Source organism: Dermacentor andersoni, chromosome 7 (genome assembly GCF_023375885.2).
Source record: "Dermacentor andersoni chromosome 7, qqDerAnde1_hic_scaffold, whole genome shotgun sequence".
NCBI classification, from domain to species: Eukaryota; Metazoa; Arthropoda; class Arachnida; order Ixodida; family Ixodidae; genus Dermacentor; species Dermacentor andersoni.
The window spans coordinates 108777551-108803634 of record NC_092820.1 but is presented as its reverse complement, the minus strand read 5'-3'; the positions used below and the strand labels follow the sequence as shown (position 1 = coordinate 108803634).

General features: G+C 45.8%; 1 pseudogene; it reads right to left on the bottom strand.

The window, feature by feature from the left end:
- The window catches only part of LOC126534623 (transient receptor potential cation channel subfamily M member-like 2), a 126520-nt pseudogene that overhangs the window by 52406 nt on the left and 48030 nt on the right, over nt 1–26084 (bottom strand).

Here is a 26084-nt window from a genome sequence, read left to right as displayed (position 1 = left end):
ACTAAAGGCGGGAGACGCTTAGGGCGCGCTCACCTTCGAGGTCAGTGATGGGTGTGAGCCAGAGGGAAAACCAGGCCTTGTGGAATATTCTGCGGAAAAGTTCCACCGTGATGGGGTAGTCGGGGTACAGAACGGCGTGCACCACGATGCCTCCGCATATGATCACTAGTAGTGCCATGCGCATGAAATTTGCGAAGTCCCGACAGACCTGCAGTGAAGGAGGAGCATGCAAAATACGTCACGTGGCACATGCTTTGATTGGATGCGACTAAACAGCCGTAAATGTGATTGTGCTCCGTACTTGTGGCATCATCCGAAGCAACGCACTAAATATTTCTCTAGTACACTGTTTTACGCACATTTTTTACCCTTAAACATTCAATTCTTGGGTTTTACGTGCCAATTGCACGATATGAGTATGACGCGCGCAATATTCAAGGATTGCGGTATAATTTTGACTGCCTGGCGTTCTTCGATGAGCACTTAAATCTTTGTACGCAAGCACTTTTTTGCATCTTGCCCCCCCCCCCCCCCTCCCCTGCCCCGCTGAAATGTAGACGCAGCGGCAGGGATCAATCCCACGGACCTCGAATTCAGCAGCGCAACGCCATAGCCACTATCCTACCACAGCTGGTATAACCGAGTTAGGTCGCACCAACTGAGGAAGAGTCGGGCGCAGGGCCTTCGAAACGAACAAGGAACGCTGTGGCCGCGCCTCTCTCGCATACTGCGGCTATCCGCCAACCACGTGCGATACTTGCCCACACTTATTAGCGATTACTTTCATCCAGACTGTGGACGTTACTGAAGAAAAAAATAATCGATCAAAATTACAAACACTTTCACAAATGTAGTTGATTACATCTTCGAATTACTGTCTTGCCAAAGCAACTGAGCAATTACTAATCGATTACATTAAGGTTGTATTCCTCCTTTTATTAACAGTGCACATATGCAGTATATAAATCCAGTTGGCCTGGCTCTTTCTACGCCTCCGATCCAACCCTTCACGCAGTGTTATCTTCACTAATTACTGCTTTTTCAAAATTTTCGTGCGCAATTTTGCTTCGTTTTCATGTGAAGATATCTGGCAGCGACAATGAAAACTTGCTAGACGTGTGCTCTATGAGAAGAACTGTGTTGTAACGGACGAAGGTCTTGCTCGCAAAGTTTCGTATGATTACTCAATGCTGCGCTGCTCGGGTCTGGTTCCTCCAAGAAACGCAGCACTGCATTGTTGCTGGGGTTTTGGAGAGGACCCTCCAGGTAAGGTGAGCGAAAAACTGAAAAATCGTCCATAGGTGATTCCTTAGTATCAACGTAACAAATCGTCGCTATGGAACTACAGAAGCGATAGAAGCGCCGTTTCAATTTGTCGGCAAACATCTGGTGAACCTGCACCCCGTCCCCTCATTAGTAATGTAGACTTAAATGGCTTCTCTCGTTAGTCATGCAGACTTAAATGACTAATTGCGCTGGGAGCCAGCAAATGGTTACTTGAAAAGGTGGCCAAATCTGTAATGTAGCTTACTATAAATCTTATTACTTAGACCTAATATTACTGCTGGTGTTTTACAAACGGAAAACAATAGATGTATATAAGAAATCGCGTTTATATCAAACAGACACATATGAATTTAACAGTGAGAAACGTCTGTCTAGATCAGATAAATCATAGACTGCACAAACGAGGAATTAATAAGCAGCTCTTAGCGACTCCGATGGCCGTTTAAAAGCGCGTCCAGGAGACAGAGACAGAGAAAAACGTATAGTAACAGAAAGCGCACAGGTCGAATTTGAAAGAAGTGTGCAGATTTGCAAGCCCACCATGTTCAGGTGATCGAGGCGTAGCTGCAGTATGCTGAATGTGGGAAAGAGGTAGCCTATGTACATGTTTTCATCCCTTTGATTTGTGGGCTTTATTGGCACAAGGACCAGATTTGGCCAAAGAACGCCAATGCGATGACAATAGCTTGTCAATGGCACATTAATAGTGAATTACGATCTGCGGATAAAACACGAGATGTGGCATGGCTGTAAAAGAACCTAAGAAGGTGTCGCTGCAAATAGAGTGAAACGTAAGTATTAATAATAAAGCTAGTGATGTGGGCTATGGCACGATAGGATGAACATAGAACATGTGCTCCGATCGGGTGATAGACTAAGATGGGCCAATAGCAGCAGTGCTGCTGCCTTCACCAAAGCCTTTGAAACGTAAGAGCATGGAGGCCTGCGCTATACTAAGCGCTACCAACGCCGCAGCGACCTCTCAAGAGAGACCGCGCTACGAATTTCTTGGGACCACAATATGCAGCGCGGAGACACCATTGAAAAAAATTAAAACTGGTTTTGTGTCAAATAATTGTTCTTTAACTAGGAACGTTGCTGGATGAAGTGGGATATGTTTTCTGCAAGCTAGTGCAAAGCGCTATTTTTCATTTCGTCATCTGCTTCCGGACGGTTAGCTTCTCGCCACATCTACGACAGACGGGAGGCTCAGCGCCAGTCGAAAGCTAAGAATGGGGTCCATATGTGTGCCTTATTCTCAGTCGACACAAGAGGACGTCACATGATCGTGATTTTTTTATTGAGGCCCAATTTGCCAAGTGTGACCTAATTACGTGGATTTTATTTGAAGTTTCCCCCTCCCACAAGTGTTGCCAGTAGCTCCTCAGTTTTTTACGCAAGAAAGGCTTCAGGTCTGAGGTTGTAGCTGGAATGGATGGATTGCTAGCTTTTGTTGTTACGGGAGTAGCCATCTCATCAGCAAGGACGTTGCCCTTGACGCCTCTCTGATCAGGCGTCCAGCATATTACGACATGTTGCTTAGATGCCCAACTTGTGCATAGCAGCGAATCAAGATCACAAATTACAGGATTTTTATGTTTTCGTAGTCACTTTAAAGCTTTATTTATTTACTTCTTTCTTTCTTTATTTATTCATTTATTGTACGTTCACGGCATGAAGGCCTTACAGAAGGGAGTGGAACGAAATACAGAGCATGTGCAGAATTACTGGTTATAAAAAAAATATGAGAAAGTGCGGATTAACAAAAGCATTCTTCAATAGTAGTTCTAAAAGCAGATGTATCGGCTATGTTAACAATTGAAGCGTGCAGATGATTCCATTCATTGGTGGTTTTAGGAATAAATGAATAAAAAAATAGGTTCGTGGGACAGTGTGGAACGCTCAATATATGGTGATGGTCAGTACGTGATGAAATGTACGCAGGTTTGGACAAAAGTTCACTTTTTAATTCCGCATTTTAGTAATAATTTTGTGCAGCGGTGATAAGCTGCTGACGTTCTGCGAAGCTGCTAAGCTTTCATGACGTTCAGGCAGTCTGTGAATAGAACAACCTTTTCTAGCTTCGTTTTCCTATATGTTTCACAGCCACTATCCCTGCACAGGCATCTGCTATGAAGATGCTGGTTTCCCGATGCAGGACGCCGGATTCTGAAATTAATGGACCTATCGCTGCGTAAGAGACTGACGATTTCCTCCAGGTGGGTCAGTCCGGAGGTGTCGTTTGCGTGAAACCGAGGCCAAAGGGGGGTATGTTGCCTCCGACGAGGGCCGTTAAAAGTCCAAACACAGAGCAGCAGCTCAACCCCCAGGTTCCCCTTTTGCCCGGACTCGGCTAAGCCGCGCCCGGTTAAACACGTGATGGTCCAGCCACCGTGTGCTCGAGTCCGTGGTGTCGCGACACACCAAACGCCTGCTGACGCAGACGCCCCTGCAGGGTTTCATAGCTTTGGTGGCTGCAGTTCCCACCCAATATTATTACTCAAAGCTGCGCCTCCTGTTATGGCGCGCCTTGGTAAAAAGGTTCCTGGTGACTTGTAATTAGTTACTGAAAAAAGTGTCAATTACAGTGAGCGTTACCGAATAGACAAAGTAATCGTTAAATTAGAACATTACGAAAGCACTTAACTCATTTCAAATAAAGAATTACGTATAATTCGTTACATAGAAGTCTGCTTTCATACGTACTTGCAGCGCTCACCAGCTCCAGCTTCTGCCGGTCACGTAGTAAGAAATAAAATAGCCCGAATTTCTTTTTCTTGCCACCACTTGAAAGAACCGGCGAAAAGAAGTCGCGTACACAAGTGCGATAACTGAATGAGGCTATCTGCCTTTCCTTCCTAGCTTACAATATACATACATAATGGTTAGCTTACATGTTTCTTTAGAAAGGAATAAGCCATTTGAAAGTCGGTGTGGGCTTGTCTTTTGCCTTCCGAGTGTAATGTGCGCGCTGTTCGGTATAATTGGACCGTATAAGATAAAACTATTCCAATATGTTTTTATTCAAATCCCCTGACGTCAAATTTGAGTAACCGCCGACGCAAGCATCGGGCGGTCACCCGCAGGGTTGTCTGAACAAACCAATCAAATGCTGCCCTTGTTCATAGGAGGTCAGTTTTGTTTGCTTGAAAAACGAATAACATTGTCTGCAATGAGCGGCTTATCTAATCGGCTCACAAGAGGCGAGGAGTATGCTCAAGTGGAGAGGGATTCGATGTGGCCGAGCCACTGCCCTGAATATCGATAACCAGATGAAGAGGGTGGTGCCGGCGTCTGCGATTGGTCCGATTTCTCTTGCTTAGCTTGCGGTGGCTCGTCGACAATAGCGGCATGCAACGGAAGCTTAAGAATGACGCTAAAACGGATCCTCAGCAAAGAAGAGTTGGAAGAACGAGGTCGTAAACGTGCCGAAAGTTCTGGAAAACGTTACACGGCCACGCAAAAGGTTTTGTTACACGCAAATAAACCCATTCTCTCCGGCAGGGGCAAGTAGCTAGTGCCGGAGCGATCGGCGGCAGCCATCTTTTATTCCTTTCGGAACGGGGCAGCCTGCGGCTATTCAGTATAAGATTCAGTTTTGTTCGGTATATTAATGCATCTTTAACGCGTACGCGTCACTTTAACGCGGTAAGTTCTTGCGGTTTTGTGACGTCGTGTGAGAGGCAGGTGAAGTGGGCTCAGCCCAAAAACTTTTGTCCAATAGCCGAGGGCTAATGGCGAAAAGGTGTCGAATCAGAAATAACTATTTTATTTGTTAGGTTAAAGTATGCATAATCAGTGTGTACACGTCATATCATATGGGGAGCTATCGCGGTTTTCGTGACGTCGCGTGACAGACAGGTGAAGTGGGGGTGGTCCAAAAAGTTTTTGACCAATCGCCATTGGCTGATTGCAGAATTGGAATAGAAAAGTTTGGAATAGTTTTACGTTATAGCGCCCATTGCGTATTGCAATAAAATCGTACCATGAGTTTCACAATGTAAAGCAGCGGGCCAAGCTGCGGCGATATGGGCAGGTAGATGAGCGTCTGTCGGTAGTAGAAGTAGAGCAGTCCGACGCAGATGAGCACTTTGCCGTTGTAGGGGTCTTCGAACAGCCCGATCCTGAGTAGCCGCGAGCACAGGTACGTGACGCCGAAAAACGTGATGAGGAAGACCTCGATGCACTTCGACAGCAAGGGGACGTTTGCGTTCGTCTGAAAGGAGAGAAGAAAAGAATTATGCAGATCCAAAGCACAGTTTGAAATCAATGCAAAACGAATTTTTCGTTAAGCGGTTAATTCAACGCTGCGAAGCTGTTCATCTTCTGCGACGCGTTTTGCAGAGTAGCGGCTACGCGCCTGCCTGGCGCGACCCACGTGATCCACGCGACCGCGAATTACCCTGTCTGCGGGATCGGCCTGCTTTTCATCACGCCATTTCGGTGAATTGGGCACTTTTCCCATTGCACTATCTACAGGGCCGGCCAGCCTTACTCAGCAAGCAGCGGACAGAGAACAAAGTCCGGAGAAACCGGGAAAAGAAAGCTTCGCTGTAGTAAAGGAACTATGCGTTTTAAGGCGTGTATTTGTAGCACCAAAGATATTTAGGTGGCGTTTGTCCAAAAACTGTGAAATTCCATAGAGAATAAAGCGAGCAACCAGCACATCACCTATAAGAGACTTCGTTATATGAGAAGGGTACTAATTTTGTTCAGTTGGCAGCGTTCCAACTTTTCCAGAATTCCAGATTTTGCAGCAACTTCTCCAGCATTGCAACATTCTTATGCGCAAAAGCCTTCCACCTTCCTTATATGATTGCTTCCGGTGTGAGAGCTACTCGGCAAAACGACGACGGCGACAGCAGCAGCAGCAGCAGTAGCCGCCACCACGGTCAAGCGTCGCTTTTAATATGATTCACGGAGCTGGTCACGGATCGTTACAGCGAAGCTGTTAAGGGGAGTGGTTCTCTTGCGGCGTCAATCAAGGCAGGCGGTGGGGACACAGCCGACGGCGACACGCGGTGGCGGGGTCGGTATCAGATGCCAAAGAACAGACAATAACAAAACCCGCATCACTGAGAAGAAGGTATGGCCAAGGCGTCGGTTAGAACGCCCAGCCGGACGACGGCGTCCGTAATGAGCTAAAGTACTCAGAGCATATATATCGCAGCTCAGCAGGAACGCTAGTGTGCTTGTTATGTGCGCGAGCACTACGGTCATGTCCGTACTAAAATGCCGAGACATTTTTTTTTTGCTCTTTTTTACGTAGCGACAAGCTTTCAGGCGCCGCCGACGAATCTCATTGGGCGGCGCTCATTTGCGGCAGCCATGTTCTTCCTAATCCGTAGCGGTAGGCAAAACGCTTCCCTTGCTCCACCACCGAGGCGAATGAGCGTAGCGTTGAGGTGCGTCCGCTTCGCTTCGTTGTTCTTGCAGCCAAAAGAACTCCACGTCTCAGGCTACCCTTTACTGCCTGAGCGAAAACTTTGGATTGAGGCAACGAAAATCAAGAGAATGGCGCGACATTATATATGAACAATAGCAGACGCGCGTATATGTCACCGATTACTCATCGCAACTTACATGGATAGCCATGTAAGTTGCGATGAGCGCTTGCGCTCTTGCTGCAGCATGCCGATGCCTGTGCAGGTCGAAAGCTTTACAAATGTGCCTACGAGCCCTGATTTTGCAGGCGCTATATCGGAGTGTGTGCCGCTACAAACGATCCTCCGCTCGCTGGGCGGTGTCTTATGGCACTACTGCTGGAACCCGAAATTTTGGCGCTGGTTGCCCATGCATACAGCTTCGCTGTTTTTGATGCAAGAGTTGGTACAATTGATAAATATATGCGAGTATCATTTTGCCATAAACTTTTGTAGATACTTGCAAGTAATTACTTACGAGGTGCAAGCGATAAGTTCGATCAATCGTCTCCACGGCGATGAGAAAAATCCACGCCACGCTGATTGTGTCCAGCGTCTGGTCTCCGCAGGAAGGCCACAGAACAGCGATGCTCATTGTCCCGAGAAAGAGGATGTAGAATATCTGCAAATAGGGTGATTCCGGTCAAGCATTTAGATAGCAGATATGATACTCGAAGACTACAATATTAATCAGTGAAGAATGTCTACTAAAGCGCAGTATTTCGCAGAACGAAAACGAATGAGATGTCTTTCAGATTAAAGTGAAGAATCAATCATGAAGCGTTCATCGCTTCCAGTTCGCCGTCAAACACCATTCTTTAAAGGGGTTCTGAACCCCATTTTATTGAAGTCCAGAAATGCATTTGACGTTAAAGTGGACTATTTCAGCAATACCTTGCCGCAAGAAGTACTTCAATGCGTTCAGGTGACGCGGAGTTATTCGCAATCAAAGATCACCTGTGATCCCCTTCGCGGTGCTCCCAGTCCTCCTCAATGCCTTGCACTGCGGGCGCGGTCGAGCGATAGCAGACCATGGTCGTACTTCCGGAAGTACGTATTTCCTATCGAAATTTGAAACGCCGGTTCGCGCTTACTTCAGCCTGTTTAATAAACTGCGTCAATAAATATGCTGAGTAGTAGTAGGAAGAAGGGCACTGATCCAAACACCCTTCTTGATAGATCTCGGCTGTATTGACGAAAAGCAGCCGCGTATGCGAATCTGCTGTATCCACAATTATGGCAGCCCGAAAACAGTGAGAAGGCTTCTATTGAAAATAGAGTGAGAAAAAAACGACGCCACATTCCACTTGCGAACTCCACGCGCCGCGCACGACTACAAAATTTCTATGGCAACTTCACAGCAGCGTATGCTATTCGCGAACTGAGTTTTTTTCAGCGAGCCCGAGGGGTGGTTCACGATGCATTTAGAGGCCAACTGCAACAAAACTTTCAACCTCGTTACAGGCCTAGTTTAATATGGACTAAATATCATAGCTTAGCCCCTGTGAGAAATATAGCGTTTAATATAAGAATATATGAGTCAAGAAAATATCTCGAAAGGAGACATTCATTTTAAATGCCCAGAACAAAAAAAAAATATTAAAAAGAACGCCGCCACAACCGCTTCCCGAAAATGTATGATCGAGAGTTTTGAGAACCAGCGTGGCTCCTCGGCATGACCTCTGAGATTAGGTGGCTTCTGCGGCGCACCGAAGCGTCTTGGAGGCGATGTACTGAAATTTAGGCCATATCTGGTAACAATGAGGTACGCGCTTCGTCTGTTTAGGTATTATTCAAAAGGCTGCAAATCAGATAATTACAAAATTACCAGGCATGTACATTTGCCAAGATTTCTTCAATAGTATGTGCTGCTCATTTATAAGTAATTTACAGAAAATGAAATATCGTTGCTATTGGCATTTAATGAATAGTTGTTGACCTGAGGCTTCTCGTCACGGTTTCGCCTTCTGCCTAAAGAACATAGATTTCGGACTACCTGGTACACCCAAAACTTGGTGATGGGGGCATTCCACATGACGTAGATCATCCTGTAGATTGGGGGATTCTGGTGTATGAATATTCCTTCCTGGGCCATGGTGCCGCCGGTGTCGTATCTGTCGTACTTGCTGCACAGCGAATGAGGGAAAAAAATAATATTTTTTATTTTTTTAATATTTTTTATTTATTTTATTTTTAATTATTATTTTTTTATTTCACTGACGTATATTTTTCGGCCAGAGACTTTACATGCATACATGTTACTTGGTCACCATAGCCGAAAAACACGTTTCGTCAGCAACCGAGAAGGCTACCGTGGCAAGGGCGGGTGAGTTTCTTCCCCCCAAAGCGCAATTGCTCTCTCGCGCTGTTACCCTGTTAGCGGAAGTGGGAGTATAGCCACGTACTTTGGCACTCTTGCGGCTCGAGAATGTCACGAGGACGCCGACGATTGCCAAGCGATCATTGTTCGCTGTGCTATGGTGCAGCTGAAGCACGAGTGTTATGCGTGCTCCTATGACAGACAATACTCATGTCACATGGCCACAAAAAATGGCATTGCCTCGTTAGCGGCTTAATGCTTACTACCATTCAGGCAGTGCCACATACCTAATGACATTAAAGCGTAAACGAGTACTGGGGCGCTATAGCGTAAAACTAGTCCAAACTTTTCTATTCCAATTCTGCTATCAGCCCTCCGCGATTGGTCAAAAACTTTTTTGGACCACCTCCACTTCACCTGTCTGTCATGCGACGTCACGAACACCGCGATACCTCCCCATCTGATATGGCATGTACAGATTGATTATGCATGGTTTGACCGAAAAAAGAAAAATACTTATTTCTGATTCGACGCCTTTTCGCCATTAGCCCCTGGCTATTGGTCAGAAGTTTTCGGGCTGCACCCACATTTCCTGCCTGTCACGCGACGTCACAAAACCGCGATAACTCACCCTGTCAAAGTGACGTGTACGCATTAAAGTTGCATTAATATGTCGAATAAAACTGAATTTTCTTCTGAATACCCGCATGTTGCCCCGTTCCGAAAGGAATAAAAGATGACTGCTGCCGATCGCTCAGGCGCTGGCTACTCGCACCTGCCGGAGAGCATGGGTTTATTTACGTATAATAAATCTTCTTACGTAGCCGTGTAACGTTTCGAGCACTTACGGCACGTTTACGACCTCGCTCTGCCAAATCTTCTTTGCTGAGGATCCGTTTTAGCGGCATTTTTAACCTTCCGTTGCATGCCGCCGCGATTTTCGACCAGCCACGCAAGTTAAGTAAGGGAAAGCGGACCAATCACAGACGCCGGGACCCTCCTCTTCATCCGGTTGTCGATTTTCAGTGCACTGGCTCTGCCCCATCGAATCCCTCTCCACCTAAGCGTGCTCCTCGCCTCTTGTCAGCCAATTCTATATGACAAGCCGCTCTGTGTAGGCAATGTTATTCGTTCTTCAAGCAAACAAAAGTGACCTATGAACGAGGAGAGCGTTTGATTGGTCTGTTCAGACGACCCTACGGGTGACCGCCCGGTGCTTGCGTCGGCGGTTACACATATTTTACGTCAGGAGATTGGAATAAAAACATATTGGAATAGTTTCCTGACGTCAAATTTGTTTGACGTCAATATGTTTCCTGATTTCCTGACGTCAAATTTGCGTAACCGCCGACGCAGGCATCGGGCGGTCGCCCGCCAGGGCTGTCTGAACAGACCAAACAAGCGTTCTCCTCATTCATAGGAGGTCACTTTTGTTTGCTTGAAAAACGAATAACACTGCCTACACTGAGCGGCGTGTCTTATCTAATTGGCTGAGAAGAAGCGAGGAGCACGCTCAAGTGGAGAGGGATTCGATGGGGCCGAGCCACTGCACTGAAAATCGGCAACCGGATGAAGAGGGCGGTGCCGGAGTCTGTATTGGTCCGCTTTCCCTTACTTAGTTTGCGGTGGGTGGTCGAAAATCGCGGCGGCATGCAACGGAAGCTTAAGAATAACGCTAAAACGGATCCTCAGCAAAGAAGAGTTGGCAGAACGAGGTCGTAAACGTGCCGAAAGTGCTCGAAAACGTTGCGCGGCCACGCAAAAAGTTTTATTGTACGCAAATAAACCCACGCTCTCTGGGCAGGCGCTATTAGCCATTGCCTGAGCGTTCGGCGGCAGTCATCTTTTATTCCTTTCGGAACGGGGCAGCCTAGGGCTATTCGGAAGAAAATTCAGTTTTGTTCGGCATATTAATACATCTTTAACGCGTACACGTCACCTGACGCGGTGAGTTTTTGCGGTTTTGTGACGTCGCGTGACAGGCAGGAGAAGTGGGTGCAGCCCGAAAACTTTTGACGAATAGCCGAGGGCTAATGGCGAAAAGGCGTCGAATCAGAAATAACTATTTTTTCTTTTGTTCGGTCAAATCATGCATAATCAGTGTGTGCACGTCACATTAGACCGGGAGCTATCTCGGGTTTCGTGACGTCACGTGACAGACAGGTGAAGTGGGGGTGAGTGAGTGAGTGAAGAAACTTTGTTATGGATGCCTGCAGAACGGTTAGCCTTCCCCTGTTAGGGAGGCGTCACCGTGACGCGGCCATGACGTCTTCGCGGCGTGTGGCGCCTCTACTTCGACCGCGCCTGCCCCTCTTTTGGGATGGCAGCCTCCCTCCGCTTTCGCTCGGTCGTTGCCTTTCGAGGGCGGCCGAGATCTGCTGGATGTCCTGGGCTTGGACATCCTGATCATAGCAGCTTGTTGCGGCCTCGAGCCGCGGCGGAATCGTTGCTATCGTTGCAGCTTCGTGCGGATTTTTAGCACAGTCCCAAAGGATGTGAGCTGCAGTGGCTCTTTCCTTTCGGCACACACAACACAGGTCACTTATATAAACACTTGGACACACGTGCCTCATCAGCACCGGGGTGAATAACGACCCCGTTTGAAGTTGTCGATATAGAACCCCTTCCTTACGGGTCAAGCCCGGATGAGGTGGCGGCATGGTCCTTCGCAGTAGTCTGTTTTTGGCCAATCGTGGAGGGCCGATTGCAGAATTAGAAAAGTTTGGAATAGTTTTAGGTTATAGCGCCCCTGATATGATATTGTAAAGTCCTATTTATTGAGTTAAATCAAGGTCCCATATAACCAAACCTCAGAAAAAAAATATCCGAGGACACCTAAGCACTTCTTATGAGTTGTGAGTGGGAAAGCATTAATCTCCAATGGAACACCCCTGAGTGGCCCATCGAGGTTTGTGCTGTGAGTAGTGTTTTCGAGTTTTGCTGCTGAGTATGTTATCGAATTCACCCGCTTTTCACCGACGAAGCATGCTCGTGACGTGGCGTCGCACCAAATGGGAATTAAGGTTCCGTTTCGCTCCTATAGACGCCGAGTTTTTCGCTCAATGGGCGATTTGATGCTTTCGCATAAAAAAAAAAATATTGGAAAGCCTGAGAGCGTGCCAAATAATTTAATGTAATAGTTTTTCTGCATCCAGTCTGAGTTTGGTTTCCCAGGATCTCACTGTGCCTTGACATCATGCGGCAGTTGGTAGTTACGTTGCGACGTTTTAACCACACCGTGGTTTTGACATTCGCTGCAGCTCGCCCGGTCGCCTCCTATGCTAGCTGCTACTCGTTTGCGAGGGTCAATGTAGCAGCAATATACAGACAACCGAGTGAATGCAGACGCGCCAAAATTTCCTTATCCTATGTAACCATCATAGAAAAAAAAAATACTGGCGGTAGAAAAGCTATCATATTGAATTATTCAGGACGTTTTGACGCTTGCGAGTATTTTTCGAAACTTTAGAGGTCCCCGACATTGACCATTTGCAAAAAATTAGGTTCAAAATATCATGTCGGTGCGCCATTCACGTCACCTGATAATTAATGTGTTCTCAACTCACTTGACCGTCGCGTGTGTACTCTCGCTCCCACTGCAAGCAGTTACCGGCTGCACTTTAGAGATAAATTTCCGATGCAAACTAAAGTAATCCTGCATAAAATATGTATGCTATGAAATATGTTCAACGATGTTTTCACAGTTCTTTCTTGATTCTTGCTCGCTGGATATTTTTTTTCCATGAAATAGGATCGTCAAAGAGACTACCCGTCGCGGTGGCTTAGCAGCTATGATGTTGTGCTTCTAGGCACGAGGTCGCGTGATCGAATCCCGGCCACGGCGACCGCATTTGAATGGGGACGAAATGCAAAAACGTCCGTGTCCCGTGCATTTGGGGCACGCTAAAGATCCCCAGGTGGTCAAAATTAATCCGGACTTTCTCACTACAGCGTGCCTCATAACGAAATCGTGGTTTTGGCACGTAAAACTCGAGAATTCAAAACAAACATACTCCACTGTATTTTCTGCAGCTAATCTCATCACGGGATTTAACTTCGTTAAGAATGCCCTTGTATCAGCCAATTAAGATGTAATGACATTAGGAACTTAAAGTACCAGACGCTGGGACACTTCATGACACTAACTTCGCGCGTGTGACACCACGTAAATGTCATCAGCACGCTGTCACTGAATATACTTAGAGGTCCCACTTTTTCCACGTTTCCACGCAATTTTTCCCTACTAATATTTGTTTTCCTTTTTCTTCAATAGGAACACCCATGCAGCACAAATATCTCTAACTCGTTGTGGTTGGATAAAGGGTCACAAGATGTCGCTACCAGCGTTGCTACTACCTACTGGATCCTGTAAACGGTAATACTCTTACGGACAAAGTAAAGCTTTCCAATACATCTCTCCAACGTAAATTCATTGCTCACGAGGTATCTCACACCTGTCGCCGCAGTGAGCGCTCAGGGAGCTTAGTACAAGAACGAAAACAAGGATGAAAGGCGCGCAGTCACTGACTGTGGTATAGGTTACAGCAACGAACGCAGGTTCTTTAGCACGTCGCCTAATAATATACTGCATGCAATATACTGCGCCGCTTGACCAACGCTCTCGTCCGCGCACGGTAACTGCTAATCGAACTAATCCAAAATATTTTTTTTTCCCAGCGCTACAGCTATCGAACCGGTTATTGCTCAATACTTTAGAAGAGCTTGTAAGAGAGCGAAAATTGACCCCAATAAGCGCTTATTAGTGGTCCACATGAACAATCAACATCGCGAACAATTAAAAAAGTTACTAGTATTTGTTGCTGCATTTCCAAGTTCGCCTGCATTTCTAATCGTGGCTGAGTCCACTTAATTTCTCCATCACGCACCCTTGAACTAAAAGGAGCACGCAACATTATTAAAGGTAGAAAAGGGAATTAAAACGGCCGGTTTTTCAGAACAGCTAAATTATAGAGGGTAATCGCCTTTATGGGCTTTAAACTCGTTTCTGTGAAGTTGTCCACAAAGCCGGCTGCATCTGAGATTATTATAAATAGGTTACAAACATGTAAAATGAACACTTGGAGGTAAGTTCACACTGTTATAACTCGAAATACTTTGTTTTGAAGCACACCTTTGTGTCCTACGACCTGAGACAACTTTTATCATAGTACGATGCATATAGCGCTGGAAAAGATAAAGAGAAAGGAGAAGGACACAACGCGTCCTTCGTCCTTGTCATTTTAAGCTGTTATATACAGCCGTTACTACGCTATTCCAACAAGGCAAAACGTCTACCCTTGACCGTCAAACCGCAAGGTCTTTCGAGAAGCCGTCGATTCCAGTAAGCTATACCATGCAAGTGAATACAATTTGTAATGGACATTATTTGCCGAGACGAAATGTTTTTATGACCGCATGATTCATTACGCAAGCGCGCTAAAGCAACCTTCTAGGAGTTTGGCATTTCAATCCGCAATATACATGAAGAAAATTTTGCACTTACACATTTTCTGTGACGTTCTTGGAGCTGTAGTCTTTATCACCTTCTTCATCTGCAATCACAAAGAGAAAATAGTCGTGAACTGCCAGCTGTACACGGAGGATGACAATCGCTCCAAACTTGTACGCTTACCTTCGCCGTAATCCATCTGGTGGGGGTCACTCTTGAAGCGTACCCAGATGTACATGGGCAAGATGGTGAATGCGCAGAGAATCACCTAAAATGAATATCGCTTGCTATAGCCTCCAAACTATTCCGTGCATTTGATTGAACTTTGCCTCCCCTCATGCTGCTCACTTGACACTCCTGAATAGTTCTTAATTAAACTAGGAATGTTTCTGCAGCCAAAGGTTCGACAGCGTGACTTGACTTGATCAGTGCAGCAAATGCTTTCTGTAGCAGTCGCACATCATTTGGAGAATTAGGCATATATGATGCTTACGTAGGCTAAGAAATAACGTTGTCAGACATGGCGGCAACTATGACTCTCCCCTTCAGTCGAATCGTACCGGTGGTTGTGTTTCCACTACCGTTTACCGCCAATAAATTATCATACAAGCTTTCGCTTTCGCAGAACTCGCCTGAAACGCTAGTTACGGGCGCCTAAAGCATCAAATTTGCCAGATCGTTCGTATATCCGAGTGTCTTTAGGCCTTGAATAGAAGCGCCGGTATGGAAACACCTCAGGGATAGTCCTAACTGGAACAGCTGTGACACGAGACACCAGATGGCGCACTGCCCTCTCACGTTTTCTTTGTGGTTCTCTTCTTCTACAGGAAGGTAAACGTCTTGAATGGACACTCACCATAGCGTCCCACAAAGTATCTGGGTTTAAGATACGCTAGGCCAGGAAAGTTATTCTAAAACTGCTTAATATAAGGAGTGGCTGCCTTGCCTTCAGCCACAGCGGGACGCTGAAGAATCCCCACGTTATGTCGCGGACGCTGATCCTGCCGAGGAACTGGTTGGTCAGCCATTTCTGGCAGCACGGGTGCGAGAGGAACTTGCGGTTCTTGGCCTCAGCGGCGATGTCGACGGCCGTCTTGTACTTCCAGTCCAAGCTCTGCACGCTCAGGATGTCGTAGGCGCGGCAAGTCGAGTCCAGGTAGCACAGGTTAAGCACGCCGGTAGCCATACCCGCGAAATACCTTCGAGGACATGTCACAAGAATATTGCGGGTAGTTCGAAAGCACCTTGCACGTTTGACTGCACTTTTGAACGCTATATAGTCGTGAATTTACCGCTCATCAGTGGAAACACTCATTCGTCGCTAATTCTAGGCGTTCAAACAGGCTTTGTAAGCTGGCTATGGTTGCCACGCTTGAGGACACGTAATAAAGAGAAACAAAATATTCTCGTGTAGTGTTGGTAAGCGTAAAATAGACAGAGGGAAATGACAGTAAGCATCGCGTTTTCATTATCTGATTTGTTAACTTGAAATTAAACACCATCCCGTTCCTTCAATGGACCCATACAAACAAGTGCTTGGATTGTGAGGTCAACCGACGAGCGCTTTCAGGTTCCAAGTATTTTAGGCTCTTCTCCGGACAATAACCTCGATAGTTATACCCTGGGAGCTTCAGCAAGCAACATATACTATTGCTCGAGATATTGTATTGCTTAGTACAACTGCTGACAACTAGGGCAATAGGACTGCGTGATTTGTGCATGCTGCGAGTAAACCAAGAACAAGAGAAATCGCCACTGCTTATGCAGTCATAAGAAAGAATTTGACAGGATGATACTTTGTGTAGATATCAGAGGACAACAAGCATGAAGTGCAGCTGCTGCGAGTGCCAGTTAAGCTATACATGAAGCTAGCAAACCTCTGGGCGACTTGAAGATAAAAAGGTGTATGGCCTAATCCAATGTGTATGGCTGTTCCGACTATAGCCAGTGTTTGTAATTCTTTTTAGCTTATACATGTGTCGATTGACGTACATGGAAGTCTTGCTGGAACTTCTTTCTGGCAACTTTAGTGGACTGCCACTCATCATGCCATTTGCTCATCAAGAGCTGCTTGCGCGCGATAGTGCTGGTGCGGCTCACCGGCCCAGTAAATCAGTGTTCTGTGCCATTCCACTGCAGGGTGTATTTCACATTAGAAGACAACAGGGTAGTCGGCACACGCAGATGTCCACACCATGGTGCGGAAACCTGGAGCCTCTGCATCAACGTAAACCTCACCTACGCACGGAATCGTTCTGTGAGGCCTACGATTTGACCAAGATTTTCTGGCTAATTGCCGACAGATGGAACAGTTATTCCAACAGCGTAAACGCCACCATTCACAATAGGACGGCATCATAACTGAAGCGTAAGGAGTGTTGCGAAGGCTAGACCTCCTGACCATCCGAGGCGAATGTCCTTCAAGATCTAATCGAAGCGCTCGACAAATGTATTACGAAACTCGACGAAGGCATATTCGGCGAGGTGCCAGGTGACTTGCTCGAGAAACTTCAGGCAACGCGAAGTTCCGCAACATTAATGTGACAGCGTTGTCGAAGCTACGCTTTGATCTTCAGAACGGTCGCACATTTCAAGCTTCAAACACGACGAGGGCAGACACGAATAAGCGTGAAGGTCAAGCTGCGTCCACTGGAGCGCATGAAGTTTGAGAGAAACAACGAGAAATGGCAGCGTTCCGGGAAGCGGTTTTCAACAGCCGTTCACAACGAAGAGCTCAGAACGTCGGTCAAATTTAACTACTTGAACGCCCTCATGCCTGCAGCCGCTGCTTCAGCTACTTCAGGACTCAGTGCTACCAAGGAGTGTAAGAAGGACGGAGTTGGCATCCAGAACTTATTCCGCGATGAAAACATTATTGTGCAATACCATCTACGAGGCCTACTAGATCGGAAACACGTTTCATCGCCGTTGAACATTCGCCAACTTCAAGACCTTTCCGACGAAGTTCAAGTGCATGTACGAGGCCTCAAGGCGCTGGACATGTGAACGGAACACTACTGTACCATGCTTCGTGAAATTCTCCTAATAGTCCTGCCAATTACAAGATTAAGCTCTAAGGTTGTACAAGCCTCACAAGCCAATGCAGCGACCGCTTCGACGACAGAACCCGACGTTATGTGTCACTATAACCGAGAAAGAATTGCAAGAACTACTCGAGTTGTTCGATCATTAGCTCCAGTGCCGATAAGCTGTGACTATAGTGAGAACGCTTCACGTCGCAGAAGGACCGATGCGAGTCCCTAGATATTGGCAGCAGCGTATCGTGCACACTACCGCTGTTGTACAAAAGACCGTGAAGAGCGTTCAGCGATGCCTTATTGTTCTGCCAATACACCGATCATAGTGCCGAGTGCTGGTACTGTAAATACGTAAGTACGGCAAGTAAGAGATACTTGCGAAACGAAGGCTGGCCAATAATTTGGTGCCTCCTGCCACATGGTGCCTCCTGTGTCATATGGCGAGAGATTTTAGATGGCTACAAAGATGAAGGAACTGTTGCAGAAGACGCGCCTCAGACTTTGTGATGAATGAAAACGCCCCTTCTGCATCAGTCACCCTAACATCGCAGACAGGGCCCATAGTTTTCCTACGTACTTTAAGAGGCAAGGCGAAGCATTGCCGAACCGATCCGTGATTTGCTTCGGTGGGGCAGCTACGAAGCTTTATAACTTCACAGACGTCGCAAACATTTTGCTTTGATTCTCTACAATAAAAGACGTTTGCAATAAGAGTACTTGGCGGTGGTGCCCCTGCGTATCTTTACAGAGAAGATAAACCAGGCGATTCGAATTGAAGCTTCGTAAGTAGATGTAATATGCAGTGACTGTCCTGACGTCGCATTAGGAAATCATCAAGAAGGTGAAACACCAATGTTTTTTAGTTACACACAGTGTGTTCAGTATCGATCCTCACAGCGAGCTGACTAATATGGGATTTTGTTAGCGGCAAAGTGACGACATTGAACGAAAAGGTCAAGGCCACACACACGCACTTAGGCTGGACCGTGCTAGGACTGCTAGCTATGCGAGTTAATATAATTTTCTGCACCAGCGTTGTATTGAGAGCTGACGTGTTTCCGTCTCGTGTTTCCGTTTCTACGAGTGTCTTCGATATGCTCGAGAGTATTGACAGCATTCATATGGACAGCAGGTTTTCGAAACAGCTTTTGCAGAGGACGACTGAGATCAGCAGCAACCCCGTTCAAAGCCCCATATTCGCTGCTTTCAGGAACCCCATAGAAGGTCAGCTGCGACCTTCTGATTAACGTGAACGAGTCGACCGCGGAGGAGGCCAATGTGATCCCGCCGAATGCGGAAACCAAGAAGTGCGTAAGTAAATATTAAACCACTATCATTAAGAAACATTCGAACAACCTGGGTGCGTCATGAACCGACAAACCAATGTCTGCACTGACGTTATAAGGAACAAAATCATCACGCACCAGTCCCAAGTGGTGCGTTGATCTTCGGATTACATCGGTATTATTGAGATGAATATGCCTACAAGCTCGACGACGAACAGCGCTCTTTTGAGACGTGCGATGGACCCTCTCATGCCATTGGTAAGGACATAGACAAGCCACCCAGGTCGGACCGTGAACAACATGCTGCACCACGAGAAAGCAAAGACAAAGCTTCGCAAGGACCTCGCGCAGACATCACCAGGAAGCAAAGTTTAGACAGTACTTGACCCGACCTCTGATGAAGAAAGAATCACAAAATAAAATCTGCAACGAATACAATAAATCCGTGAACGAGAACGTCAAGCAAAAGAAGCGCAGGATGAGTAACGTGGAGTACATCGAAGGAGTACATCGAAGCCACCGTATGATAGCAGAGGTATGTAAAGAAGTATAGGCAGTCCTAGGGTTAGAGACAAGATGTTTAGACACTAAAGATGCTGTTTTAGGAGCCCATAACTGGCAGAAAAGCTGTCATTGGAGGTATATGTAAGCGCAAAAAATTGTCCTCTAGGCATGTATAGGATCAATTCAGAAGAGCTTTCTCTGTGGATCTGAGAATAAATTATTATTTTCTGAGCAACATAGCCTACTAAACACTGTTTCTGTGATTTTTTTTTACTTTCTCGATAAAATGGAATGAGGGACTTCGTGTAGGTTACAATACTGATCCGAAATCTAGAGACACTAAACTAGGACAATATTGTGAACGCAAGGTTAAACAAGCATCTTCTCAAGATTTTCGGGTATCACGTTGTCTTTTTTCACTGAGAATTAGATTGTGCGCAGAAAAGGAACCCGGTCAACGTCCTCCGAAGTTAGCGGCACACACTCGTACTTTCGAACGTTCGACAGTCCCTGCACAGTGTTCGCCGGTCAGAACCTTTGACGGTTCTTTCGGTAGCAAAATTCCGCGATTTTTGTCCAACATAGATCGAAGTTTCGAACTAACTCTTAGCAACAGCTGCATTGCGAATGGTGGCAAAGATATCCTGAACGTCGAAAATGAGCCTTACATTTCAGGTCAGATTTGCGCCTGAGTATTCAAATTTCTCGGCGATGTCAACTGATAACCTCAAGTGAGCGCACAAGTACGCTAAGTCGCTTTTAAGCCTATCGGCGCGCAGAGCAATTTGAGCAGAATAATTAATAACCTTCGTTAGATTGGCAGAGTGCTTGTTTATTAATCGGGTGCATTCAGCAATGTTTCCCAGCGGGTGATAGCACCATAAACAAGAACAGGCTACTGCAAAACACGGGAAAAGGAATGTTTAGGCTTTGAAAATTCAATATAGGAATTAAAAAAGATACGGGCATTTATAGGCGGGTTAAAATATCATTAAAATGTTTCTGGACCAATAGATTGTGTTATATATCAAATCGAGACAATAAGGACATCAGAAAATGTTTGGCATCATCCCTAATGTTCCGGTTTCTACCTATGATAGGTTGACTAAAAAACTAAGCGGGAATAAATTAGACAAAGACAAATGGAAGAGACGAGGACAAGCGCATGTGTTAGTCTGTTCCGTGTGTTTTTCTCTAGGCTATTCGTGCTTACTTTTCGGGTCAAAATGTCAGACCAACTTGCCCAACATTTAGTTCTGATCTACTTACAGCCACACAAGAATAACGTTTTAAGGATGCCTTGCTCTGTTAACATTGAATAAAAATTTGTTGCATTTAAAAGAAAAAGAAGAGTTCCACCGACTGTACGATGCAAAATCTTGATTTGTGGCTTCAATTTATTTACCAAAATTGCTAAAAATTAGGAAATTTTCACAAATTGAAGCACATGTTTACAAACTAATAACTCTGCTCCGAAAATAGGCACTGCAGTCCTACAAGCTATATCTGCCAGAACATCTCAGTGGGACAAATGTGATGTATACCTGCACCGGAAGATGTTTCCACTTAAGGGAAAAGGAAGACTTTACAAACTCCAGGAAGAAAATTTTTGATTCATGGCCTGAATCTCTTTACACAGACTGCCATAACTTGAACTTTTTAAAACATTCAAGCAACAAGTGATATGTTTAACAGCGGTGTATATTAAGTTTTGTCAGCTTGGGACGCTTATATAGAAGAGGTTTGCAGATTTGTGAGATTGTCTTTTATTGCAAGTTATAAAGGTGTCAACTTTATACTCGAGTTCCTTTGAAGCGCTCTAATTTTCGATAATTTTTCCTTAAAAATATAGGCCTTATGTTAGGAATCTACTGTCTAAGTCAGAGTCTTTTTTTTTTTCTGTATGAAAACGCCTCATTAAATTCAGTGAAGTGGAAACCGAGACAAACAATTTTGCGTTCCCATGCATTTAGATACGAGCTGCCAAGGTAGATCTACCTCAAGCACAGCGGGTAGCCATCGCGAAAGGACAACTTGCCTGCTGGTGTCGAGGAGCTCGTGCTTGATAGTGCCCTCGTTGACGTACATGGTGAGCTTCTCGTACGTCATGGAGATAAGCAGGGCCAGGTGGATGGGCTGGTCACAGTTCTTCCACAGCACCTCGGCCGTCTTCCGCCGGTTCGTGAAAACTGCCCACAGGCAGAGAATGACCAGGGCCTTGCGCTCGGCTGAGGCCGCGTCCTGTACAGCAGTAATAGCACGTGCAATCACAAGAGCCGCTATAATGTAGCCATTCCTTTCGCACAATTCCATTATCACTCCCGACCGGGCGATTATGGCGATAACACAGGTGGAGCGCTTCTCGGACCACTGGCGAAGCGTGAAAAGGAAAATAATTCGAATAGAATCATTTTTACATCATCGTTTCCAACGTTTCCTTCTTGATGGCGTGGGGTTTAATAAAAATGGACGAAGGCTTTATGAGCAATATTCGCTTTACCAAATTCACATGCAATAGCAGTAAATGAGGTTCGGTACAGTAATCCAGAACCGAAAAAGCAAAGTTTTGTGTCTTTGTGGAGTCATTACGTCAAATTGCGCAAGGGTCGCCATCCGCGTCATATTTCGTGACATTTCAGAATTGTTAAAAAAATTCTTGCTCGGCGGCGACGGTCAGCAGTGAAACGAAAGAGAGTCCTAGTATTTTTCCGGCCTATGTGCGAACACATCAGTGAAGAGAAACTGTTTTAAATAAGTATTTATTTTTGTGAACGTCTAAAGTATTGCCTAGCATCGAATAATCAACACGGTCACTCCTTAATTTTGCAAATGAACCCCTACATATGTGTGGGCGGAACTTTTATTTGAGTGGTACACAGTACAAGAAAAATAACGACGACTTGGAATTCTATTGTACGCTAGTACTAGTATGAAACGTTTTGAAAGAATAATGAAACAATAAAATTACACGCCGAATCTCCTGTGGGAGTTATGCTGTTTCGTCGAATCTCCTGTTCCGCCATCGTATGCTGCTTTGTTTCGCATAACTACGAGAAACGCAGCGATAGAATCGTGAAATGGAGAGGCGCGGGTGCAATACCGAAAGGTTAGCTGAGACCATCATGAAACGGTAAAGAAGAAGTGAGTAGCAGCAATGTTCGCTCATGTTATATGATGATGCATCTGGATGATACGGCTGCTTTGTGGAAGACGAGAACTGGCCGATGCGTGTTGTAGTGTGTGACGTAATTGAACAGTGTCACGTTCGGCAGACCTCGCGCGTAGACGTGGTCGATGAAGCTGCCTTCTCCCGACGCGAACCATTAGCCACCGTGACCAACCATACTCCCGCGCCGGCTGCGTTTGGCACGGCCGCGCGGGCCTTATCTTGAAAGCGATCTGCGATGGGAAGAGAGTGCGCCGAGTGCTGATAGCTTCGTGCGCGCTGTGTTCTCGACGCTTGTTTCGCACTGAAGCGAGAGGCAGCGCGAAGCTTAATTTTATCGCTGCTGCTGGCACTATCTTCAAAGCGATCGCCTTACGTGTCGGAAGGACGTGTTTCTCGTTGGGAAGGCATAGAAATGCTTACGCATTTAAAAGGATGACGGCTGCGCTCTGGACTGCATGATCATTAGTATGGAAGCTTTCGAAACAATAACGCTCGCTAGTTAGAGGTAGACGTCACATTTTGTGCGCTGAGTGTGGCTTTTTAGTTGGTGTCCAGGCAGTCTCCACGCGACATCTTGCATTTTTAACGAGGTCAAAAACCGCTGAAACGCGTATCGACAGGAATTCTGAGCTACCATGACCATGTACATAAAAGACAAAATCGACTTGGCCTTGTCAGACGGCCGCCTTTCTTGTTGAAACGCGAAGTGTTTCGCCCATCAAGAGCAAAATTCTAGGAACAATGCAAGCACCAACGGTAAACTTCGGAAAAATAGAAATAAACTACCAACTACCAGACTTGTAGTCAGTTGTATCCAGCCTACACATGTCTGGTCTACACTCCGCTTGACCCCACACTAATTGTTTTTTGCAATTTCAGGTTTAACTTATGTCAAGTGGGCTCTTTGAGATATCTGCGAGCACAATTAAAAATTAGTTTTCCTACGAAATCTAAATACGAATTTCATTCGTTACTGATGTCTTAGAACGGGCGGTCATGTGCTTCGGTCGAAGTGCGCCAGTTTTGCACGTGTCATAGCAGGCACCCTGGCGGCTCAGATCTGAAATAACTAGAACGGTTAATTCACTGTACCCTCAAAAGTGTGGGTTGCGCTGGCATCTGTAGAGTGTTGCTAAAGGAGCGCAATAAATTGATGATAATAATGATGTGCAGTGTTTATTCGCGCAAGAGCCAGATATGTAAGAAAGAGCGCTTTACACGAAGTAATGAGCTACAATGAATTGTCGACGACACGGGAATATGAATTGCGAATGGTAGAGCAGCATGGGTGCAAAAAAACCTAAAAATAGATCGCTGCAAGTGCGTAAAGTAAATAAGTGCTAAAATAATGACAATGATTAGTCAGGTTTGCTGTAACCAGAAAATGCGTAATAAATATTACCATAGAGTAAAATACGTCTGCGCGAGTAGCCCTGCCGCCTCATGACGTTCTTTTGAATGAAAGGCCGGGAGGCACTTGCATTGCAAAACATTACTATCGCAGCAGTATCGTCTGTGAAGAGGGTATATCGCGAATCTCTTGGGCTTATAACATGCAACACTACATCATCACGATGAGCAAAACGGCTCCTGCATTCACCTTGTTCACGTTTTGCTCATCGTCTTGAATTTCCATCTCCCGCATTCCCCGTCTCTTCTCTGGATTACTACATCATCAAAGTAATTTAGAGCTGTTTACTACGCCCCAAAAATTCACCGACAGTTACAACACTCCCTAAGGCGAAAACTGAACGCAGCTCTTTACGTGTTTTCATTTCGCGATATATTGGCTGGCGCGGACAGTCTCTCTCGTGCGGCACGTTGCGAATGGAGCAAGTGCGGCGCGACTGCCTCGCTAATCGGGACATCACGAGAGGAAGCGCGTGTGTGACGCGTGTGCGCGATTCACAACAATCGCTGCAGACAGGCCTCCGCACATACAGCACTTGACTACAGGTTGCAGATGTTCTCATTGCGTATGTGCGAAGCGCATGGAAGCGTGAAACAGCATCACATAAAATGGCTCTTGTGCTGGAAGACGAGGATAAAGAAAGGAAGCACAAGGCACAGGAAGTGTTTTATGTGTCCTGTGACCCATTTTCACTTCGCAATGCATAGCCAACTCGGCTAAATCACCACTATGACATCACATGAAAAATCAGGACCCGCCGCCTCAACTTCTACAAAAAAGAAAAATAAATAAGAAAGACGCGTTCAGTGGTCCAATGCGGATGCCTACTATGATGTCGTTAAGCACTGAACTGAAGCTCGGGGAACAAGTGTCGCGACGCACCAGACGCCTGCTGACGCAGACTTCCCTACGGGGGCCGCAGTAAATTATCCTCCAGTTATTGGGCATTGTCTGCATGCCCTTCGGTCACTATGACCGCAGGGCATGCTATAAATGTGAAACCACGAAGAGCCCTTCGGTGCTCTTCGTGGTTTCACTTTTATAACTTTGCATTTCATTGTTCATTTCTACTTAGTACACGTTCTCTTGTTGAAAGATCGAAATCAGCTCTCCGCGCTGAGCGCCTTCTACTTATGGCCTCCTGTACTGTTTTATATTCACAACGGCCAATGAAGGTGGGTATGTAATGCGCTAACTGTTATGCTAAATGTAATACAAATGTGGCACTAAATGTTAAACGCACGTGCCAGAAAGTTAAAACGCTGAGTTATTCCCAAAGCCTTATCGACTCCTTTCGTGCTCCCGAGCTGGTCCCTTTATTCCCGACTTCTTAATTTATTGGGCTATTCAAAAGCCGAAGTCTGTTATGCTGGAGCAATCGCACGACACCTTCGTCTAACACGTGAAAGGAAAATGCAACTAGGAGCTCACAGTAACACCGCTGTATATCAGATCGGCTCACCTGTGCGAACACTACAGCTCAAGGACCCTCGACGCACCACATCTGGGCCTTACCTGGATGTACATTCCAAGTGCGGTGTTCATCGATAGCTCATCGGGGTCAATGAAGTCGCGCATCCCAGTCGTCGTCTCTATCAACCAGTTCAGGTCTCCCTCGATGAAGTTCTTGCCAATTTTAGACAGCTGCAACGACCGATATATGCTTTCGTCATATAACCAGCGTATTGTTTCATGCCGAACGCTTAAAAAGTAAGCTTAGAAAATTTACTCGAAATACGTCACTACAGACAAATTATCGCCCAAGGCCGGCAACATTTGCAATAATTATAAATTTCGTAACAGCAATTTTCGGCGCATGTTTATGATGAAAACTTCAATAAAGTCGTTATTAAGGTCTAGTTACAGGTTTCTATATTTCCCAAAAGCCAGGTTAACCCCAAGTACTAGTTAGCTACTCGTAACAAATACTACTCGTATGTATTTGTTATTCATGGATATTTTGCATTCTTTTCGGTAGTCTTGCTTTCCTGTCCTGTCGTTGAATTCTGTGTGTACGCTTATCCATTCCTCATGTAAAACCACGCAACAGGTGTTTTTGAGGTAAATAAACAAACAAACTAGCGCAAAATTCTCGTTCATTTACCCTGTTCACGCATGCAGCACCGCCAAGCGCGGCAATCTGTGTGGCGTAAAATCGTGGTGCAAAATGAAGCTGCCGCCTCACTTCCACCTTTCC